The sequence below is a fragment of the Ranitomeya imitator genome, chromosome 6, assembly GCF_032444005.1.
Source record: "Ranitomeya imitator isolate aRanImi1 chromosome 6, aRanImi1.pri, whole genome shotgun sequence".
In the NCBI taxonomy this organism is placed as follows: Eukaryota; Metazoa; Chordata; class Amphibia; order Anura; family Dendrobatidae; genus Ranitomeya; species Ranitomeya imitator.
Window position 1 is genome coordinate 409,628,506 of NC_091287.1, and position 22,442 is coordinate 409,650,947.

A 22,442-nucleotide genomic window follows, 5' to 3' on the forward strand; every position below is an offset into this window, starting at 1 on the left:
AATGGTTGTCTCCACTCAACCTGCAGCCAGAGAAGGCTGTGTGCGACAATGCTGCAAACCTGGGTGTGGCCCTTCGCCAGGACAATGTCACACACGTACCTTGTATGGCTCACGTTTTGAACCTGGTTGTCCAGCTATTTTTATCCCACTATCCTGGACTAGATGGGCTTCTGCAGAGGACACGGTCGCTGTGTGCTCAGTTCCGCCATTCGCATCCCTCAGCTCAACGACTTACATATCTACAGAAGTCGTTGGGCCTGTCAGTTCACCGGCTGAAATGCGATGTGTCCACACGGTGGAATTCAACTCTGCACATGTTGCAGCGACTGTGGCAGCACCGACAAACCCTGGTGCAATACGTTATGATGTATAGCCTGAACCAACGTTTTCAAGAGGTGGGGCAAATCATGCTGCAGGAGTGGTCTCAGATCAGGGACCTATGCACCCTTCTGCACAATTTTGAAATAGCAACGAAGATGTTTAGTGCTGACGATGCTATTATCAGCATGACCATTCCAGTGATTTACATGCTGGAGCACACCTTACACAGTGTTCGGAGTCAGGTGGTGGGACAAGAGGAGGAGGAGGAACAGTAGGAGTCGTATGCGGAAGGGATAATATCTCCAAGGTCAAGAAGGTTGGCAGCACCAATGCAGCCAGCATTTGAGGCTGGGGGAGAGGGATTACCGAGGGCGCATGGTAGCAGCTAAACTGCTGAGGGAGGTGCAGGAGGCGAGGAAGAAGTGGAGGACGAACTGGTGCTGGGCATGGAAGACTCATCAGATGAGGGAGACCTTGATCAAATGTCTGTTGTGCGAAGTTGGGGGAAGAGGGCAGATGAAGGAAGCATGATTCTCACTTTGCCACCAAGACAACAAGGACGTGGTCCTCCTGGATGCGCAAAACACATGAGTGCCTTCTTGCTGCACTACCTGCAACATGACCCTCGGATTGTCAGAATCCGGAGTAATGCTGACTACTGGGTTGCCACACTCTTAGCTCTTAGATCTTCGGTGCAAAAGCAAATTTGGCAAAATAATTCCTGCCATAGAAAGGGATTCACGCATGCAGGAGTATCAGCAGAGACTGTAACAGAATCTAACATCTGCTTTTCCACAAAACACCTGTGGTGCACGTAGTGAATCTCTGAGTTCTAACTTGCCAACCGTGGGACTATTGAGTCATCACTTAAACCGTAACAGTAACATCGTATCTGGTGGTAACAGCAATTTTTTCCAATCATTTCAAGATTTTTTTAGACCATCCTTTGCAAGGCCACAGGAGACAAGAAGTCTGAGGCACAGCCAACGCCTAGAGAGGATGGTACAAGTGTATCTCCAAGTTAACATCAATGCCATGACTATGGAACTGAACCCTTGCTCATTTTGGGCTTCCAATCTTGAAAAATGGCCTGAGCTCGCCACTCACGCCTTGGAGATCTTGTCGTGCCCCGCAGCCAGCGTTCTCTCTGAATGTGTGTTCAGCGCTGCTGGTGGTGTGCTGAGAGATAAGCGCACGTGGCTGTCCAGCGACAATGTAGACAGACTAACGTTCATCAAGATGAACAAATCCTGGATCTGCAAGGACTTTTCTACCACTGTGTCATCTTGGGGAGACTAAAAGCTTGATGATTTTTGAAAATCACCTCACCAGCCGTTTTAAAAAACTCTGGCGAAATTGATGCCACTTAAGTGGTGTCTGTGGCCGAATTTTTGGAAAAAATGGAGACTCTTTATTTAGTCCACTTGCTGAGTTTTAAATGACAATGCCATCGTCAATTCCAGGTGGGTGGGGTCATCTGCAGAGTGGTTTCCTCATACTATGGCCTGGGATTCAGTGGTCTGCTCCAAAGCTTTAGTGTCTGCTAGTCAGCAGAGTAGCCCAGCCACCCACCTCCTGTTTACTTAAGTACTATTTTTAACAGCATCTGGCCCAGGAAATCCTTTTGGGCCTAGTTGAATTTAGTGCTACTCAGCAGCGTACTCCACCCATGAAGCAAGCTACACCACCTGTTTACCTAAATATTATTTTGTAACGGAATCTAGCCCAGGAAATCCTTTTGGGCCTAGTAGAATTTGGTGCTACTCAGCAGAGTACCCCACCCATGAAGCAAGCTACACCGCCTGTTTACCTAAATATTATTTTGTAACGGAATCTAACCCAGGAAATCCTTTTGGGCCTAGTAGAATTTGGTGCTACTCAGCAGCGTACCCCACCCATGAAGCAAGCTACACCGCCTGTTTACCTAAATATTATTTTGTAACGGAATCTAACCCAGGAAATCCTTTTGGGCCTAGTAGAATTTGGTGCTACTCAGCAGCGTACCCCACCCATGAAGCAAGCTACACCGCCTGTTTACCTAAATATTATTTTGTAACGGAATCTAACCCAGGAAATCCTTTTGGGCCTAGTAGAATTTGGTGCTACTCAGCAGCGTACCCCACCCATGAAGCAAGCTACACCGCCTGTTTACCTAACTACTATTTTGTAACGGCATCTAGCCTAGGAAATCCTTTTGGGTCTAGTAGAATTTGGTGCTACTCAGCAGCGTACTCCACCCATGAAGCAAGCTTCACTGCCTGTTGATCTAATTACTAATTTTTAACTTCATCTAGCCCAGGAAATTGTTTTGTACCTAATAGCATTTTGTGCTACTAAGCAGAGTACCCCACCCATAAAGCAAGCTACACTGCCTGTTTACCTATGTACTATTTTTAACGGCATCTGGCCCAGGAAATCCTTTTGGGCCTAGTAGCAATTTCTGCTACTTAGCAGAGTACCCCACCCATGAAGCAAGCTACACCACCTTCTTCCTTTCTCAATCTAACCCCTCGGCTCTGGAGTGTCCACTCTCCCTCCAGCTCTCTCCTTCTCACAGGTGGACTAGCGCGTCTTTTCACACTGTGGCGAATCTTTTGGGCCCAGGCATAAGAAGTCGTCGAGGTAATGGATAATATGTGCCGCCTTACAAACGTCCATGATGACACATAAGAGGAAGCAACTAAATGCCTCAAATAGTGAGCAGGATATGGAGCACCCCATGGGCAAACAGCGATCTATGTAGTATGCTCCTTCACAGAAGCTATTCACAGGCACAGGTAGTTACAGGAACACCCCCTCAGTGTCTGTTTTGGCCATTAGGGTGCCCCTTACCAACTTCTTGACCCGCCTGATTGCCTCGTCAAAGGAGGTACAGTACATAGTACTAGACTTGGTTCCGCGTCGATGTTGTAGTTTATTGACCTGCCCCTTGGATATGACAAATGGTGGATTAGTCTGAATGTATTGGGTTCATTTTTTGGCACAACTCCCAACGGGTGTACCACTTCGTCTTCTAAGGAAAGTGTTCTGAATGGACCCGCCGCCATTCTACCTAAAGATATTTATTTTTTTATTTTTTTTGTCAAGATGTCTGGGTGTTGGTAGAGTGATTTAAAATTTTTACTCCAGCCTTTCTTGATTTTAAAAGGGCATGACATGCCTATATCTGTGTCTCCTCCTCCTTATACTCCTCCACCTCTTTTCTTTTCGCATGACTATATGTAGTTGTGACTTTTCCATGTGTTTGTTGTGTCTTCTGAGCAGTTTGTCAGCTTTTGGACACCTTTTAAGGTGTTTTCTATGTGTTTTTTATGTGTTTGTGTTTACCTGCCATTGGTTTCAATGGCGTTCGACGGTGTTCGTCGAAACGTTCGATGAACTTTCGTCAAACACGTCCCTGTTCGACGAACCGAACCAAACCTGAACACTAGGGAGGTGGATCAACACTAGTAAGTAAGAGTCATCATAAATGGTACGTTCTCTAAGCTGAGTAGGATATACTCAGCAGTAGGGTACCATAAAGATCTGTGCTTCGACTGATTCTTTTAACCTATTAATGACCTAGTGGATGGGATTAAGAGTGAAATGTCAGTCTTTGCTGATGACATCATTGCTATGTAGGATATTAAAATCTGACCTTGATATTACAATATTGCAAAACGATCTAGATAAGACGACTGAATGGGCAAACACTTGGCAAATGAGATGTAATGTTCATAAGTGTAGAGTAATGCACCTATGCTGGAGTGATCATATTAATGCATATACATTTAATGCGAGTGTACTTGGAACTACAGAACAAAAGGACTTGGGTATTCGGGTTATCTGTAAGCTGAGCAGCAGTACTCAGTGTCAAGGATCAGACACAAAAGCAGATATGATTTTAGGGTGTATAAAAAGAAATTAAATCCTGCAATCCCAACGTATTATTACCTCTTTATAAATAGCTTGTGAGGCCACAACTAGAATATGGGATCCAGTTTTGGGCTCCACATTTTAAAATGGATATTCAGAAGTTATAGTCGGTTCAAAGGAGGGCAAGGGATGGAAGGTTTCTTATATGATGAGAGGGTGGAAAAGTTGGGGCTTGTTTAGGTTAGAAAAACTAATGTTCTCAGTGTGAAAAATCAGATAGTCTTGTAGTTTTGATACCTTTTAATGACTAAAAAATAAAATAAATTATGTTACAAAGCAAGCTTTCAGTACTTCTTAGGTCCCTTCCTCAGGTATGATATAAGTTTCTGAAGAAACACAAATATATATATACACAAACAAACAAAAAAGGCATAGTATAATAAATGAACATTTAAATAAACAAATAAACTGAGCTCAGAAAATTAATCCTTAATTGAACTATATTAGTGGTGTGAAAGTTTTATAGTCCCAATACCCAAGTGAGATCAGAGGCCTGGTGCCCTCAACTTCTTTGGAACGAAAAGATCTTCTGAAGTGATTGTTTTTTTTCATAGCAACAGCAGCTGTAAACTAAGATTTTCTCATAGTGGACAAACCCTTTTAAAAACATAAATATTCCAGTAGCTTCACTACAACAGATTATATACATCTAAATTTTCAGTACCATTAATTTTTTATTCATGCTCTCATTAATGTCTAAGTGCAAAAGTAGCTGATAGTTATATATATATATATATATATATATATATATATGTATATATATATATATATATATATATATATATATATATATATAGTATATATGTGGCTTTTAGAAAACGGACAGCTTTTTTATTTAAAAGTTATGTATTTACATGCTGCAGAGAGTCTGCAAGGCACTATCATGTTCAGAGCATGAGATGCATACAATGTAAGCATCATTAGCATAGATGTCTGGGGTACATTTTATATTTTGATATTGGAAGCTTTGCATATTATATGACTAACTAAAATGATTTGCATAATCCCATATCTTGGCAAACCCAGGACAAAGAATTGCAAAAGTAAGAGAATTTTGCAATGGTAAATTCTATAATACATCTACATTTTCAAATTGACAATCAAGAACAGTTTATATGGAAATCAAATTACAATCATTTTAAAATAACTTTGCAAATGACAGTAATGACTAAAATATTCCAATTATTTTGTGACTTGACATTTTCCAGAGTGAATTTATTTCATTACATTTTCTAGAAATATCTGGAGTGTAACTGGAAGGGGCATGTGTTAAAAGGTGCAGTAAAATGGAGATGTACACATAGTAGAGCATAGGGTTATTTGTAGCTCTTGCTTTCCCATTCTCATGCTTGTCATCTCTAAGAGGAAGCACTTCTACAGAAATTGTATTGCCTAAACCTGTTTAATTGTTTATTGTAATGTAGTGTAAACGTATTAATATACTCAATGATCGCCATTTTTTCCGTTTTCCAGCGCTGCTGAAGTCCTTCTCGCTCACATGACTGAAATTCGGACTTGCCAGCTCACACTGGGATCTATGGAAGTTGCTTTTACAATGTAAGATTATGATGCCTTGTTCCGACACTGCATAGACCCAGACAAACACAGGAGAGCAAACAGTACAAATTCCATCCTCATGTTGTCCTTTTTGGGAGTTTTGAACCCTGAGCTGCAAACCAACAGTGCTAACTACTAAGATACCATGCTGCTCAGAAACCTTAAACCCCTCTGGATAACGACTTAGTTAAATATTTTCTGTATTATTATATTAATTATGCCTTGTTTGAATTGTTATTTAGTATTTTAAAAATGTCCATAAGGACAATGAATTTCAGCAGATTAAAGAACAAGGATTGGTTCCCTCAACTGAGTTGCATATTTAGCTGTGTATGGCATGTGTGTTGGTAAACTGGAGCTACGTAGTAAGTGTAGGTACATTTTAAAGTTGTGAAAAAGAAACATAAATGAACAAAATGGCTAAAACATGCAAAGTCGTTGAGAAAAAACATTTAATTTAGAAAATAATAAATTATTTACTTCTCTGATTATATATTCACAGCACATTTGTTCCACAGGTATCATGTAATCACTTCATGTTAATTACTTCTTACAAGATATAATTGGTAAAAGAAAATGACTTTAATCCAAACAGAAAATAATAGATCCTCTTGAGTATTGTGATATTTTCAGTAGACAAGATTACAAATATTAGTCAATTATGAAACGTTCATCTAATGTTTGGAAAACGTCCAATTACAAGGTGACACATGACAATTTCAAACAGTATTCCTGCTGATAATGAGGTAATCTCCAAATTACCATATTAATGTCTTGTCATCAAAAACAAACCACGTTGTTAAAGGGCTAAAATATGTTTACAGAGGCACAGTTGATAGGCTGGAAAAACCTAGTAAGTATGGAATTATGCAGCCATGATCTTATTAGTCATTGGTCTGAAACTATGTTATGGAAGAATTGTTTAATATTCAAAAAAAAAAAGTAGTAACGCCATTATGGCAAGTAAATTACGAAGCATGACTGAAGGATACTTGTAGGGGGTACTCTTTATAGAAAACGTTAGATTCCGGCTCAACAGGATTGGATTTTCCTTTTCTTTTTCTTTTTCAAAAGAAAATATGGTGCATACAAAAAAAAAATTTACATGGTCAACATGATCCGGTCAACACGTTTCATATAGCATTTGCTACATCGCTTGCTATATGTAACACCCAGTTGTTAAGTGAATTAAGAACATCTGTGTTATGCCTTGTAAAATATTATTATTACACATTTATATAGCACCATTTATTCCATGGCGCTTTACATGTGAAAGGGGCAAATAAAGACAAGCACAATAAAAATGAGGAAAACAAGGCACACACAAGTACAGAAGGAGAGAGGACCCTGCCCGCAAGGGCTCACAGTCTACAGGGGATGGGTGAGAATACACTAGGAGAGGTTAGAGCTGGTCATGCGGTGGTTCAGCAGACTAAGGACCACTGCAGGTTGTAGGTTTGTCAGAAAAGGTGAGTCTTCGGGTTCTTTTTGAAGGTTTCTGTGGTAGGCGAGAGTCTGATGTGTTGGGGTAGAGAGTTCCAGAGTATGGGGGAAGCACGGGAAAAGTCTTGTATGCGGTTGTGGGAAAAAAAATATAAGAGGGGAGTAGAGAAGGAGATCTTGAGAAGAACAAAGGTTGCATGTGGGTAAGTATCGGGACACCATGTCACAGATGTATTGAGGAGAAAGGTTGTGGATGGCTTTGTATGTCATAGTTAGGGTTTTGAACTGGATCCTCTGAACAATAGGAAGCCAGTGAAGGGCTTGATAGAGAGGAGAGGCTGGGGAATAGCGGGGAGACAGGTATAAATGAATATTTAAATGACTGCATGTTATTTGACCATTAGTCATGAGTAAGACTGCCTAGTGCAGTTGAAACGTGACGACTGAGTCATATCGACCATGTAAATTTTTCTTTTGTATGCACCATATTTTATTTTGAAAAAGAAAAGGAAAATCCAGTCCTGTTGAGCCGGACTCCAATTTTTTTTACTTTCCTTGATGTGAGGCCAGGGCGAGGCTGGTGTCTGAGCCCTAGGTGGATGAGCATAGAGCATCTGGGTGAGCTGGACTCACGATCAGTAATCTATACATTTCTATGGAAATTTTATTTACAGGTATAATTTTACAGCATAAAGTATATACTGTATTTTCCAGATTTTAAGACACACTTTTATGATCCTCAAAATTAGAGGGAAAATGGGGGTGCATCTTATAAACCAAATACTGTTCTTACCAAGGAATCAATGCTGCAGGTCTGGAGCTGGGGGTGTTATGGTGGTGGTGTGGTGGTCCTGCAATGTGCAATGGTGGTATGTTGGGAAGCGGTGGTTGAGCGGTGGTGGTACGGCGGCGAGCGGTAGCCCTGCGGCAGGAGCATATGGTGGCCACCATTCTTCTTCCAAGGTCCAGCATCTGGTTCTGGCTTCTCACTCAGTGCAGGCGCAGATGAAGGAAAGCCAAGATCTCCATCCACGCCTGCCTCTACGCTATGTCTCCAGGAAAATGGCCACGGATCTCAGCTCCAAGATCTCCATCTTCTCATGCACCACCCCAGCAGCTATTTTCCCTGAGTCCTCCACATAGTAAACAGTGCGGGGGCTTTGGGCTTTCACAAAATGTCTGTGAAGCCCCCGCACCACCAAACACCCACAGTGCCACTCTTGCCTCTTCCAGCAGAGACCCTGGGACTGTGCTCCACTGCGGCCTGCACCACCGAACACCCGCAGCATTGCACTTCCGAGCAGCCCTTTTTCCCAGTCTGGGGTCTGCATCATCCTGCCTCTACCAGCAGCAACCCTGGGACCCTGCTTCACCGCAGCACCACCCCCAGTAAGTAATAAGACACCTGGATTGTAAGAAACACCACCATTGTATGGGTATGTGCACATGCTGTGGAATGGTGTGCCGATTTTTCCACACTATTTTTGGTAAACCCGCAGGTAACCCGCAGTGCGGAATTATCGCGGAATTACAGCGGATTTACCATGGTTTTTCCGTGGTTTTTGTGCGGATTCCACCTGCGATTGCTATTGAGGAGCAGGTGTAAACCGCTGCGGAATATGCACAAAGAATTGACATGCTGCGGAATATAAACCGTTGCGTTTTCGTGTTTTTTTCTGGAGTATCTGCACTGCGGTTTTTGTTTTCCATACATTTACATGGTACTGTACAATGCATGCAAACTGCTGCAGACCGCAGCATGAAATCTGCTGCGGATCGGCAGCAAAATCCACAGTATGTGCACATAACCTATTAAAAAAGGTTTTTTTTCCTATTTTTCTCCTCAAAATGTAGGGTGCATCTTATAATCCAGTACATCTTATGAAACGCAAAATACGGTATTTGTCAAGAAATATATTTACTGTTCCAGAGCCCAAAGACCCATGTTATTAAATGCCTTTGGTTTTACTTTGATCATACATGCAGTGTTTTATCAGAAATTTTCATCAGTGTGTTTATTCTAAACAAAAAAAATGCACCTAAGAAAATGTACCAGATAACATAGTGTTAAGGACTGGCGGAACGCACCAAGTACAAGATGAAATGGAACTAGGTGCGTTCGCATTCCGAGGTCCACTGTGCAGGTAAAAACCCTGCTGCTAGTAAAGACGGACTATATGGCGGTACTATAAGAATACATACATGGGTTAACTTCACCCTGTGTGAAGGAAGCGACCCTGTTGCGTCACAGGACCGCGGTACCGCACATAGAGCGCAAGCAAGGAGTCACTAATCTCAAACCCGAGACTGAGGATTTGAGTTCAGAAGACCCCATGCGCTCGACACCGCAACTGGGGTGTCAGAGGAACATAAATAATAATATAAAGGCACAAGAGTGCGTGCGGTGCCGCACTGATGGACACCACTAACCACCCAGGCTTGGGTCAGGAAAGCGCAGAGCAAGCGCACGGTGCCGTACTGGCGGACACAGCAACTGATAGCTGTAATGTGTGTTACGTGCTGTTGGATAAGTCGGGCGCTAGATAGCAAACATACACCTTCCGCGAACAGTCATCCAATAGGGAGGGTTATTTAAAGAGCGACTTTCACTCACAACACACACACATATTTACAAGACAATACTAGCGCATGGCCGTGCGGTCATGCGCAGTTTATATAGTTGCAGCACAGGAAGCTGCTACCGAAGTTTTGCCCTTTCAGGACCTTCCTGGAGGACCAATGGAATGTGCTGCAGTACCTGAGCATGTGACCCTCGATCCCCAACGGGAGATCTTGCCCTGGGCATGCTCAGTGTGTGAAAATAAGGACTTAGTCCCAGAGAAGCCTGCTCATCGCAGATCAGTGCAGGGTACAACAGGAGAGCCAGAAAAGGCAGTAGTAACCCTCTGCACAGAATCAGTCCCAGCAAGACGCTGGGAGCGACGCCTCCGCTGAGCAGACCCCACTGCGGCCGATGCAGAATGGGAGACCGCAGCAGACACGGATTGAGATTCCTCCTGTGCAGCAGAGGAAACTCGACTCCTAACATTACCCCCCCTCCTAGGGCCCCCCTCCTTGAGCTTCACTACGCTCAAAAGCTGCAATAAGCAGCGGAGCCCGAATGTGCTCCACAGGCTCCCAGGTTCTATCCTCTGGGCCGTGACCCTTCCAGTCCACCAGATAAAATTTCTTGCCACGTACCACCTTGCACCCCACAATAGCATTCACCTCAAACTCATCCGTGGATGAACCCGATGTCCCAGCAGATGATTCAGAAAACCGGGACAAACGAACGGGCTTTAAGAGGGAAACGTGAAAAGTATCGGTGATACCAAGGCGTGGAGGAATAGCCAAACGGTAGACCACAGGGTTGACCTGTTCCAGAACCTTAAACGGGCCAATGTAGCGAGGAGCAAACTTAGTGGACTCAACTCGCAGCCTGATGTTACGGGCGGAGAGCCACACTAAGTCGCCAGGAGCAAAGACCGGAGCGGGGCGCCGGTGTGTATCAGCCGAAACCCTCATTCTCTCCTTGGAGGCCCGGATGGCATCCTGTGTGCGGTCCCAGATGTCACGTGCCTCCACCGCCCAGTCTGCCACCCTAGAATCGGTGGATGACACGGGCATGGGCACAGGGACACGCGGGTGCTGGCCGTAATTAAGGAGAAAAGGAGTCTGACCAGTGGAATCAGCTACGGCGTTGTTCAAGGCAAATTCCGCCCAAGGTAGCAAAGATGCCCAGTCGTCCTGCCTAGCAGAGACGAAATGACGCAAATATGTCACCAGAGTCTGGTTGGTTCTCTCCACAAACCCATTCATCTCGGGATGGTATGCAGAGGAGAGGTTTAACTCTATGCTGAGTAAACGGCAGAGCTCTCTCCAAAACCGAGGCGCGAACTGGGGACCCCCATCGCTGACAATCTTATCAGGCATACCATGCAATCGGAAAATGTGCTTAATGAACAACACCGCCAAGGCCCGTGCTGAAGGTAACCGAGGAAGCTGCACCAAACACACCATCTTAGAGAAATGGTCAGTGACAACCCAAATAATGGAGCAGCCACGCGACTTGGGTAAGCCCACCACAAAGTCCATCCCGACCATCTCCCAGGGCCTGTCTGCCACCGGTAGAGGGTAAAGCAACCCAGCAGGCCATTGCCGAGGAGACCGATTCTGGGCGCAAGAAACACACGCCTGAATATAGTCCCTGACATCTCGGGCCATATGCGGCCACCAGTATGTTCTCGCCAAAAGCTCAGATGTCCTCTTGGTCCCAAAATGCCCACCCACTCTGGAGGAGTGAGCCCAAGAGAGAGCCTCCGGTCGCAAGTTAGCTGGCATGAAAGTCTTGCCCGGGGGCATAGACTCTAGCGAAACCGGAGCTACAGTTCTCAGGCTCTCAGAAGGGACAATAAGCCGAGGCTCCTCCTCCTCCTCCTCCTCAGATGACACTACGGAGCGGGAGAGAGCGTCGGCACGAGAATGGAGAGTAAAATGGAACCGGGAGAAGAACAGGGACCATCTAGCCTGGCGGTAATTCAGCCGCTGGGCCGTTTGTAGATATACCAAGTTCTTGTGGTCAGTGAAGACTTGGAAGGGAAAGCGAGCTCCCTCCAAGAGATGTCGCCACTCTGAAAAAGCCAACTTCATGGTTAGCAACTCCCTGTCCCCGATGGAATAATTCCTCTCCGCTGGTGTGAAGGTCTTGGAGAAGAAGAAGCAAGGATGCTTCCGACCTTGAGCATCCTTTTGGAAAAGGACTGCTCCAGCACCAACAGATGAGGCATCCACCTCCAAGATAAATGGTTTATCAACATCGGGGCGATGTAGGATGGGAGCGCTAGCGAAATGAGACTTGATCGAGAGAAAGGCTTTGGAGACCACCTCTGACCACAACTTGGGATTTGCTCCCTTTTTGGTGAGGGCAACCAAGGGAGCTACTAAAGTTGAGAAGTGTGGAATGAACTGGCGATAGTAATTAATGAACCCCAAAAAGCGCTGCACCGCTTTAAGAGAATGGGGTTCCTGCCAGTCCATTACAGCCTGTAGCTTGGCAGGATCCATAGCCAATCCCAGGGCAGAGATGATATATCCAAGGAAGGGCAAGGACTCCTGCTCAAACACACACTTCTCCAACTTGGCGTAGAGGGAGTTTGCCCGTAAGAGGTCGAAGACTTTGCGAACATCTCTCCGATGGGAGTCAATATCTGGAGAAAAGTTGAGAATATCATCCAGATAGACTACGACCAAGGTGGTAAGCATATCCAGGGAAGATGTCGTTCACAAAGTCTTGGAAAACGGCTGGGGCATTACAGAGCCCGAAGGGCATCACCAGATATTCATAGTGCCCATCCCTGGTGTTAAAAGCCGTCTTCCATTCATCCACCTCACGGATGCGAATCAGGTTGAAAGCACCACGCAGATCTAACTTTGTAAATACCCTCGCTCCCCGTAGCCTATCAAACAGCTCAGATATCAGGGGTAAAGGGTACTTGTTCTTAACGGTGATGGCGTTAAGATCCCTGTAGTCTATGCATGGACGTAAGTCTCCAGTCTTCTTCTGTACGAAGAAGAACCCAGCCCCTGCCGGTGACACTGACTTCCTAATGAATCCTCTTGCCAGATTTTCTTGTATGTACTGAGACATTGCCTCCATCTCCGGGAGAGATAATGGATAGACTCGACCCCGGGGAGGCTCAGCACCAGGCAAGAGGTCAATAGGACAGTCATAGGGGCGGTGAGGCGGAAGGGTCTCCGCAGCTCTTTTGGAGAACACGTCAGCATAGGGCCAATAGTGCTTGGGGAGAGAGGAAAGATCTGTGGGTACCTGTGTAGTAGCAACCTGAACGCACTCCCTCTGACATCTACCCTCGCAGGATTTACTCCATCCCAAAATTCTCCCTGAGGACCACTCAATATGAGGAGAATGGTAGCGAAGCCATGGTATCCCCAACAGGACCTCATCAATTCCCTCAGGAATGACTAATAGGGAGATTATCTCCTGATGTGATGGAGACACAGAAAGCGTGAAAGGGATGGTTTGGTGGGTAATCTGTGAGGGTAGTGTTGACCCATTTACCACTCGAACGGTTACTGGCTTGGCGAGCATCACCAAGGGTATTGCGTGACGCTGGGCAAAAGCGGAAGACATAAAGTTACCCTCTGCCCCAGAATCCACGCATAGCTCGACCATAAGAGTGGATGGGCCTATGGTAATTGTCCCCTTGAAGGACAATTTTGAGGCAAACGTCGCCGTGTCTACACATTCAAGAAAAGAGGAGGGGGGGGAGAGGAAAAGCTAGGAGCTTGACACGCCGAGATATGCATCTGTAAGCCGTTGCAAATGAATGTAACTGGTGGGTGCAGTACCTGCTGGTGATTTCAGCTGAAGTAGAAGAAAGGAAAAGGGAATATCCAGCACGTCCATCCAGTGTAAGTAAAATATCCAAAATTTATTGAAGCATTTTAAAAAACAATATTAAAAAAGAGAGAGGGAGACTCTCTCTGACGCATTTCTGGCGCACCACGGCGCCCTTAGTCATAGGAACTAATACCATATAGATGAACAGGTTTATATATAGCAAGGAACCAATCACAGACATAGCAATCAATTGCATTGAAAAAAGCTGCAGCTAAACACACATAACAAGACTTTTTTCTCCTATTTCAAATACACTGAAATTGCATAAATATATACTTTAAATTGCCGCAAGATCTATCTGTTAGTTCAATATATATAAAAAAGGTCATTCCTGTAATTCATACCGTGTGGACGTTTAGTGTCTAAAGTCAGAATCCAAAAGGCGTGTGGATGTTTAGTGTCTAAAGTCAGAATCCAAAAGGCTTCCCGCAGTGCTAATTGTTTCTTCCAATCTCCACCTCTAGGTGACTGACTAACCCTTTCTATGCCAAAAAATGAAAAATCTGATAGGTCTCCTTTATGTACAGAAATAAAATGTTTCGTAGCCCCAGAATAGCCTGAATTATTGTTATTTATATTTGCTATGTGTTCTGAAGTTCTTTTTTTGATTTTCCTTGTGGTGTAACCTATATAGCAAATGTTGCAAGCCTTACATTTTATGCAGTATATGACGTGGTCAGAATCACAATTAATAAATGATTTTATATTATAAGTAACATTGTGATTCGAGGAAAAAGTAGTTCTTTTGTTGTCTGCAAATTGGCAGACATTACATCTGTTGCCAGAACATTTAAAAAAACCATTGCGTGACGCTGGGCAAAAGCGGAAGACATAAAGTTACCCTCTGCCCCAGAATCCACGCATAGCTCGACCATAAGAGTGGATGGGCCTATGGTAATTGTCCCCTTGAAGGACAATTTTGAGGCAAATGTCGCCGTGTCTAGTGTACCTCCTCCAACTGCCACTAGACGCTGACGTTTCCCCGACCGCTGAGGACCCTTGGAGGCAAGATGTCCTGACTGCTGGCAAACATGACGGACCGTATGTGCACGGGCGGACTGAGATTTGGAACCCGCTCGTGTCACCTCTAAGGCCTCATGTGACTCGGATGCCTGGACTGGAGATTCCAAAGGTTTGGCGAAGGTGGGAGCCAGCCGAAACCTCTGCCTACACTGGGCTCGCTCTAACCTCCGCTCGTTAAAACGGAGATCAATACGAGTAGAGACAGTTATTAATTCCTCCAGTGTCGCAGGAATCTCCTTAGTGGCCAGAGCGTCCTTAACGTGATCAGCCAGGCCCCTCCAAAATATGGGGATAAGGGCTTTATCCGACCACTCCAGCTCGGAAGCTAATGTACGGAAGCGGACGGAAAAATGGCTGACCAAGGACTCACCCTGAGTTAATGCCAGTAGTTGGAGCGCTGAGTCATGGGTGACTTGAGGTCCTAAAAAGACCTTTTTCAGAGTGCTCAGGAACAACGGAGCACTCTGCACCACATGATCACCTCGCTCCCACAGCGGCGTAGCCCACTCCAACGCCCTGTCCGACAAGAGAGACACAATAAATCCCACCTTAGCCCGCTCTGTAGGAAAACGTGCAGCCAGGAGCTCGAGATGGATAGAGCACTGACTCACGAATCCCCTACAAGTTTTGCAATCTCCAGAAAATTTTTCTGGCAACGGGAGGCGAGATAATGTCGGAACAGGGGTGGCAGTGGACAAGGTTGCTGCAGCCACGCTAGCAGCCTGTACAGCAACTGCGGTAGCATCCACAGCTGAAGTTGAGCTCTCGAGAGCCGCCAACCTACCCTCCAGCTGCTGGATACACCGCAAAGATTGCTGAATGTCCGCCATTTACTAGCCAGACCTTGGCGCTAGTATTATGTTAAGGACTGGCGGAACGCACCAAGTACAAGATGAAATGGAACTAGGTGCGTTCGCAGTCCGAGGTCCACCGTGCAGGTAAAAACCCTGCTGCTAGTAAAGATGGACTATATGGCGGTACTATAAGAATACACACATGGGTTAACTTCACCCTGTGTGAAGGAAGCGACCCTGTTGCGTCACAGGACCGCGGTACCGCACATAGAGCGCAAGCAAGGAGTCACTAATCTCAAACCCGAGACTGAGGATTTGAGTTCAGAAGACCCCATGCGCTCGACACCGCAACTGGGGTGTCAGAGGAACATAAATAATAATATAAAGGCACAAGAGTGCGTGCGGTGCCGCACTGACGGACACCACTAACCACCCAGGCTTGGGTCAGGAAAGCGCAGAGCAAGCGCACGGTGCCGTACTGGCGGACACAGCAACTGGTAGCTGTAATGTGTGTTACGTGCTGTTGGATAAGTCGGGCGCTAGATAGCAAACATACACCTTCCGCGAACAGTCATCCAATAGGGAGGGTTATTTAAAGAGCGACTTTCACTCACAACACACACACATATTTACAAGACAATACTAGCGCATGGCCGTGCGGTCATGCGCAGTTTATATAGTTGCAGCACAGGAAGCTGCTACCGAAGTTTTGCCCTTTCAGGACCTTCCTGGAGGACCAATGGAATGTGCTGCAGTACCTGAGCATGTGACCCTCGATCCCCAATGGGAGATCTTGCCCTGGGCATGCTCAGTGTGTGAAAATAAGGACTTAGTCCCAGAGAAGCCTGCTCGCCGCAGATCAGTGCAGGGTACAACAGGAGAGCCAGAAAAGGCAGTAGTAACCCTCTGCACAGAATCAGTCCCAGCAAGACGCTGGGAGCGATGCCTCCGCTGAGCAGACCCCACTGCGGCCGATGCAGAATGGGAGACCGCAGCAGACACGGATCGAGATTCCTCCTGTGCAGCAGAGGAAACTCGACTCCTAACACATAGAGATCAAAAACAAAAATCAATTCAAATCAAATTTGTATAAACATTTCCAAAAATATACATTCAACAGAATTTTCTCAAATCCAGCAAAATGGTGGCTGACCACTATGTTGTTGGATTCTTTCTAGGACCCAGAAATGGTTAAAAAGTTATAAAAAAAATATGCTCCTTTTCTCACACCTGTCCCACTAGAACTCCCTGCCTGACTCCCTGGCTCCCTAACTTTGGTTTTGGTCTTTTTGTATTCACTCTTTGCTGTATCCGGCAATAATCTAAGCCTGACATGACTTGGTAGTAGAGAAAATTACCGCACACTCGATACTGATATAGTGCTGAAATGGGTCTATGCCAATTTTATTCAGAACAATAATACAAAATGGTTTGCTGTGTATGTATCCCCTCTAACCTTTTTTTCTTTCCCCCCCTCCCCCGCCCCCCCTTTTTTTCACCTTTGGTTAGTTATTGTATGTATATATATTTTTTATATGCACTGTTATGCCGTTTTTTCTGTATGTGTTACACTGTTATTTATACGGTTTCTTTGCCTTTTCAGTAAACCCCATGAATAAGACCCGGGAGGGTCGAAACGTTGGGTTCATTGTCTACCTCTACATATGTGGCTACTACCATTTTTTGTATTATTGTTCTGAATAAAATTGGCATAGACCCATTTCAGCACTATATCTTTATTTATATTTCTCTACTATTGATTGGACCACATGGTCGGTTTACCAGCACCTCATCTGTCCCTGACCTGAGTGCACACCATTTTTTCTTATTTATATGACATGACTTGGTGACATTGCAAGGGCTCACACATTATAATGCCATGTGACTAGATCTCATTTGACAGCAAGATATTGCATTATGAGTGAAGACTGGAAAGAAGACTTAAGATAAGACCAGAGAAGAAATTAAGTCGCTATCACGTCACTAGTTGAAGAGTTGTTGGGCAGGACAGGTAAAAAAAATATATCCTGTATATTGTTTTAATTTTATAAATGTCTTTTACTGGAATTCATAATCAATTTGATTCAAATCAAATAACCTCAACGCAAATTTGTTAAAATGTTTAGCCAGAACTTGGAAGGAAAAATACAAACCATATTTTTTTAATAATCTGTTTTAACAATACAGTGGGGAAAAAAGTATTTAGTCAGCCACCAACTGTGCAAGTTCTCCCACTTAAAAAGATGAGAGAGGCCTGTTATTGACATCATAAGTAGACCACAACTATGAAAGTCAAAATGAGAAAATAAATCCAGGAAATCACCTTGTCTGATTTGGCAAGATTTATTTGGCAAATTATGGTTAGAAATAAGTATTTGGTCATTAACAAAAGTTAATCTCAAAATTTTGTTATATATCCTTTGTTGGCAATGACAGAGGTCAAACATTTTCTGGAAGTCTTTATAAGGTTAGCACAAACTGTTGGTGGTATATTGACCCATTCCTCCATGCAGATCTCCTCTAGAACAGTGATGTTTCGGGCCTGTCGCTGGGCAACACGGACTTTCAACTCCCTCCAAAGGTTTTCTATGGGGTTGAGATCTGGTGGCCAGCCACTCCAGGATCTTCATATGCTTCTAATGAAGTCACTTCTTCTTTGCCCTGGCGGTATGTTGGAATCATTATCATGCTGAAAGACCCATCCATGTTTAATCTTCAATGCCCTTGCTGATGGAAGAAGGTTTGTGTCAGGGGTCGAGTTCCTGCCTCTGCACAGGGGGAATCTCGGGCCATCTCCGCTGCAGTCTCCCATTCTTCTCCTGCCGCAGTGGAGCCTGCTCAGTGGAGACGTCGGTCCCAGCGTCTTGCTCAGTCCCACTCTGTACAAAGAATTACTGCTGCTTTTCCTGCTTCTGCCATTGAAGTCAGTGCTGGGCAGCGGCGAGCAGACGCTTCTGGGACTAAGTCCTGCTTTTCTAGTTCTGAGCATGCCCTAAGTAAGATCTCTCAGTGGAGATCGAGGGTCTCATGGTCAGATACTGCAGCTAAGTCCATTGGTCCTTTCAGGAAGGTCCTGTAGGTGCTAGGACTAAGTCCTGCTTTGCACACACTGAGCATGCCCAGGGCAAGATCTCTCAGTGGAGATTTAGGGTCACATGCTCAGGTATGGCAGTCTCTCATTGGTCCTTCTAGGAAGGTCTTTTACTTGCTGCAGCTATATAAGGCTCGCATGGCCACACGGCCATGCGCTAGTATCAATTCATATATGTGCTTTGCGCCAGTGTGGTTATGCATGAGTATGTTCAGGGACCCGGCTGAAATAAGCCCCTAGAATACCGGCACCTCCGGTGAGGAGATTGTATGAGTGTGTTCAGGGACCCGGCTGAAATAAGCCCCTAGAATACCGGCTTCTCCAGTGAGGAGATTGCATGTGGCATAACCACTGACTGCTATCAGCTTGGCAGTAAGCTTGTGTGTTATGATCTGGTGGCCTTGGAGCAGCATGAGACGTACTCTGGAGAAGGTGGTCTCTGTACTGACCGCAAACCCTGAACCTAGCAGCGCAACTAAAAGTAGCCGTGGGGGGTACCTAACACTCCCTAGACCCCTCGACACAGCCTAAGATCTAACTACCCCTAAAGACAGAAACAGGAAACCTATCTTGCCTCAGAGAAAATCCCCAAAGGATAGATAGCCCCCCACAAATATTGACTGTGAGAGGAGAGGGAAAAAACATACGCAGATATGAAATCAGATTTTAGCATAGGAGGCCATACAAGCTAAAAAGAAAGAATAGAACAGAGTACTATGCGATCAGTATAAAAACACTAGAAAATATCCACCGCAGAAAATACGGATCACCACATCTGACTAAAGACATGGGGGGTATATCTGCATCTCCAGAGAAATAGCTAGGCTGCAAAAAATCCTTCACAGACCAATCTGGACAAGACAAAAACATGAAAATGCACAGAACTATAAGGTCCACTGCAGGTGGACAGCAAAAACAAAGCCAGGACTTATCTTTGTAGAAAAGCACAGCAAACTGGAGAGACCAGCAGGGAAGTGAATCCTTAAGGAACAATGGACAACTGGCACTGACTAAAGGATCCAGCAAAGCTATATACCCCAGTAAGTTTTGCAATTAGTAGATACACCTGTCCACTCCTGCAGTCCAGTCACAACTGCATTACCCTCTACAACTACCGGAGGGAGCCCAAAAGCTGAATTCACAACACTTGTGCTCCTGTGAGGCTAACAGGGCGCAGTGCTTCCCTTTCACAGCTACTCTGTGGAGTAACAGAGCTAGTCTATACCGCCAAACAGTGTCACCATTCACTAGCAGCAGGTTCCTCCTGCACGGTGGACCCCGGGCTGCGAACTCACCATTTATAATAAACATCTCTATTTACTCGGTGCGTTCCACAAGCCCTTACAGTTTGCACTTAAAATATCATGATACGTGGCCCCATTCATTCTTTCATGTACACGGATCAGTTGTTCTGGTTCCTTTGCAGAGAACAAGGCCCAAAGCATGATGTTGCCACCCCCATGCTTCACAGTAGGTATGGTGTTCTTTGGATGCAACTCAGCATACTTTCTCCTCCAAAGATGACGGGTTTTGTTTCTACCAAACAGTTCTACTTTGGTTTCATCAGACCATATGACATTCTCCTAATACTCTTCTGGATAATCCAAATGCTTTCTAGCAATTTTCAGACAGGCCCATACATGTAATGGCTTTAGCAGGGGGACACGTCTGGCACTGCAAGATCTGAGTCCCTGGCGGAATAGTGTGTTACTGATGGTAGCATTTGTTACAGTGGTCCCAGCTCTATGCAGGTCATTCATTAGGTCTACCATGTGGTTCTGGGATTTTTGCTCACCGTTCTTGTGATCATTTTGACCCCACAGGGTGAGATCTTGCGTGGAGCCCCAGATCAAGGAAGATTATCAGTGGTCTTGTATGTCTTCCATTTTCTTATTATTGCTCCCACAGTTGATTTCATCACACCAAGCTGCTTGCCTATTGTAAATTCAGTCTTCCCAGCCTGGTGCAGGGCTACAATTTTGTTTCTGGTGTCCTTTGACAGCTCTTTAGTCTTCACCATAGTGGAGTTTGGAGTGTGACTGTTTGAGGTTGTGTACAGGTGTCTTTTATACTAATAACAAATTCAAACAGGTGCCATTACTACAGGTAATGAGTGTAGGACAGAGGAGTCTCATAAAGAAGAAGTTTCAAATCTGTGAGCGCCAGTAATCTTGCATATTTTTAGGTGACCAAATACTTATTTTCCATCATAATATGCAAAAAAAATCTTGCCAAATCAGACAAGGTGATTTTCCGGATTTGTTTTCTCAATTTGACTCTCATAGTTGTGATCTACCTATGATGTCAATTACAGGCCTCTCTTCTTTTTAATTGGGAGAACTTGCACAATTGGTGGCTGGCTAAATACTTTTGTCCCCACTGTAACAACAATAGGACAAGTCTCGCAATGGGAGCATGAATATAAAACACCATATTAATAATGAGTGACAATGTGAAGAGCCCATGTTAGCAAAGATCGTAAGTCATATATATTCCTTTAAATTCATGTATATCGCATACCTGTTTCCCCCTATCTATGTATTATCTTACATATTAATCTGTCACTACTATTTACTATATAACAGAGAAGATGAAGGGTCTCCATCCTCTTCTCTGCAGATATAGATAGTTCATTGCATAGAATGCATTGATCAGTCTTTGTATGGAATAATTTGCCTTTAAACCAAAAATCCAGCCTCAGCAGTGATGAGTTAATCGATCACAAATATACGTTTGCTATCTCCACCTCTTATTCAGGTACAAATCCTGTCAATACCACATAACCTTAGATCTCTAGGGTTACAGTTAAGCTTATCTCTAAAGTGTCTCGGGATTCTTTTTAGGGTACTAACATCGCTCACTTTATGAGAGACTAAAATTCCTCACATGCTTACGTGTTCTAATGCATAATTCCTGTGATGTAAGTTCTACTTAGACCAGATTACAAGTGCACCTGGCATAGTATACAACATAGGTGGTGCTCTGATCTTGAACATTCTGGGAGCCCTCTGCTGAACTGAACGATGTGGCCCTTATCAAGTTATTACAGTCCAGGCAACCACGACATGGGTAGAAGCCTACTGTTGGTTTTCCTGCCCTGAAGCAATCTGGAGAGTTTGCCATATTGTGGCTAGTGACCTGGATATCCCTAAAGCCGGTGCCCCACTTGCAACTGGAATGCTAGAAACTCGCGCCTCAATACCCAGCATTGCCGCCAGTATTTGGGACCAGAGTGTGCTGCTGCATGTTGCTGCATGTATTTCTATGCAGCTGAACGCTCCAGTCCAAACCGTCAGCGGCAGTGCCGGGTATTGAGACGAGAGACTCGCATGAGTTTTTCGCATTGCATTTGCAAGTGGGACACCGGCCTAAGACTCCAACTTTTCCTGGCTGTCAACATAGGAAGTTTCGGAAGGTGTTTAGGTAAAATAGAATCTGTTCTGTGTATGGGCCAATGTTTTGACAGAATCGCTAACATCTTTTCTAATTACTGACTCACAAGAATTCTTTTTATTGGAATATATGGAGGAATAGTAAGGCTGATTATGAGATAATAGGGCATTTCTTGTAGTTTTTTTTGGTTCTTTGATACTTCTTTGAATGCTTCTCCTACTGTACCCATGTTTTAAGAATCTCCCCCGAAGGTCTGCTGACAGCTTTTCAAAATAGTCCATTGAAGTACAGAACCTTTGCATACAAAGAAACTGGCCTACAGGAATGGCTGTGATGGTCGACCCCACATGTGCAGTTGAAGTATGGATCATGGCATTCACTGAGGTTTGTACCTGCAGCTTGATATCGAGGAACGATATCTCCTGATGGTGGTAAGTATATGTGAGTCTAATGTTGGAGTCATTGTAATTTGTAAAAAATTGTT